The sequence below is a fragment of the Ovis canadensis genome, chromosome 18, assembly GCF_042477335.2.
Source record: "Ovis canadensis isolate MfBH-ARS-UI-01 breed Bighorn chromosome 18, ARS-UI_OviCan_v2, whole genome shotgun sequence".
NCBI lineage: Eukaryota > Metazoa > Chordata > Mammalia > Artiodactyla > Bovidae > Ovis > Ovis canadensis.
The window spans coordinates 32,869,009-32,871,481 of NC_091262.1; positions in this window are offsets into that span (position 1 = coordinate 32,869,009).

A 2,473-nucleotide genomic window follows, 5' to 3' on the forward strand; every position below is an offset into this window, starting at 1 on the left:
AAGGACTGAACCCAAGCATCCTGCATCTGGAGTCTGGAGCCTTAGCCACTGAACCACCAGGGAGGTCCCTGGCCCTGTCATTTAGCACTGCCTGTGAGATAGGACGCTTGCTCCTTGAAAGAAAAGCTATGACAAACCTAGACAGTGTATTAAAAGGCAGAGACATCACTTTGCTGACAAAAGTCCATATAGTCAAAGCTATAGTTTTTCTAGTAGTCCATGGATAGATGTGAGAGTTGGGCCATAAAGATGGCTAAACACCGAAGAACTGATGTTTTTGAATTGTGGTGCTGGAGAAGACTCTTGAGAGTCCCTTGGACTCCAAGGAGATCAAGGAGATCATTTCCTTTAGTCAATCCTAAAGGAAATCAACCCTGAATATTCATTGGAAGGACTGATGCTAAAGCTGAAGCCAACTCTGGCCAACTGATGCAAAGAGCCAACTCAGGGGAAAAGACTCTGATGCTGGGAAAGACTGAGAGCAGGAGAAGGGGGCAACAAGGATGAGATGATGGATTGGCATCACTGACCCAATGGACAGGAGTTTGAGCAAACTCCTGTAGAAAGTGAAGGACAAGGAAGCCTGGCGTGCTGCAGTCCATGGAGTCGAAAAGAGTCAGACATGACTGAGCGACTAAACAACGACATGAGGTAGGAGTGTGAGTGATATGCCATCTCCAGGCAGAAGCCTGCAGTGTTTCCTGCAGCAATCTCACTTTCTTTTTGCCGTGGGAATACCAGATTCCAGATAGGAGATCCTCCTTCAGCATGTGTCCTGGAATAAACAGTCACGTGGACAGACCTGCAGCCATGAGTATATAACATGAGTGAGAGACGTGCCGTGGCTGTTCTAAGCCGCCAAGATGTGGGGGCATGTTACTGCATCGTGACCTGGTGGAAGCCAGCTAACCCAGTAGTGTTACCCCAAGATGGTGTCATGGTTTGCCTGTTGGCCCTTCCCATCTCAGTTCAGTTCAGTCGCTCAGTTGTGTTCAATTCTTTGCAACCCCAAGGACTGTAGCACACTAGGCTTCCCTTTCCATCACCAACTCCTGGAGCTTAATTAAACTCATGTCCATTGAGTTGGTAATGCCATCCAACCATCTCATCCTCTGTCATCCCTTTCTCCTGCCTTCAATCTTTCCCAACATCGGGGTCTTTTCCAATGAGTCAGTTCTTCACATCAGGTGGCAAAGTACTGGCGTTTCAGCTTCAGCCTCAGGCCTACTCAAGACTGATTTCCTCTAGGATGGACTGGTTGGATCTCCTTGCAGTCCAAGGGACTCTCAAGAGTCTTCTCCAACACCACAGTTCAAAAGCATCAAATCTTCAATGCTCAACTTTCTTTGTGGTCCAACTCTCACATCCATACATGACTACTGGAAAAATCATAGCTTTGACTACACAGACCTTTGTTGCCAGTCTAATTCTCTGCTTTTTAATATGCTGTCTAGGTTGGTCATAGCTTTCTTCCAAGCACAAGCGTCTTTTAATTTTAAGGCTGCAGTCACCATGTACAATGATTTTGGAGCCCCCAAAGATAAAGTCTCTCACTGTTTCTATTGTTTCCCCATCTATTTGCCATGAAGTGATGGGACCGGATGCCGTGATTTTAGTTTTCTGAATGTTGAGGTTTAAGCCAACCCCAAGTCCAAGAAGGGGCAGCTGAGTGGGCGCAGGAGGGCTGAGAGGAGCTACTCCAAGTTCAAGGTCAGGAGGGGCAGCCATGAGGAGGTCCCCTTCGTCCAAGGTAAGAGAAACCCAAGTAAGTCGGTAGGTGTTGAGAGGCGGTATCAAAGGGCAGACACACCGAAACCATAATCACAGAAAACTAGCCAGTCTGACCGCACGGACCACAGCCTTGTCTAACTCAATGAAACTAACCCATGCCGTGTGGGGCCACCCAAGATGGACGGGTCATGATGGAGAGGTCTGACATAATGTGGTCCACTGGAGAAGGAAGTGGCAAACCACTTCAGTATTCTTGCCTTGAGAACCCCATGAACTGTATGAAAAGGCAAAATGATAGAATACTGAAAGAGGAACTCCCCAGGTCAGTAGGTACCCAATATGCTACTGGAGATCAGTGGAGAAATAACTCCAGAAAGAATGAAGGGATGGAGCCAAAGCAAAAAACAATACCCAGTTGTGGATGTGACTGGTGACAGAAGCAAGGTCCGATGCTGTAAAGAGCAATATTGCATAGGAACCTGGAACATCAGGTCCATGAATCAAGGCAAATTGGAAATGGTCAAACAGGAGATGGCAAGAGTGAACGTTGACATTCTAGGAATCAGCGAACTAAAATGGACTGGAGTGGGTGAATTTACCTCAGATGACCATTATATCTACTACTGCGGGCAGGAATCCCTTAGAAGAAATGGAGTAGCCATCATGGTCAACAAAAGAGTCCAAAATGCAGTACTTGGATGCAATCTCAAAAAGGACACAATGATCTTTGTTCATTTCCAAG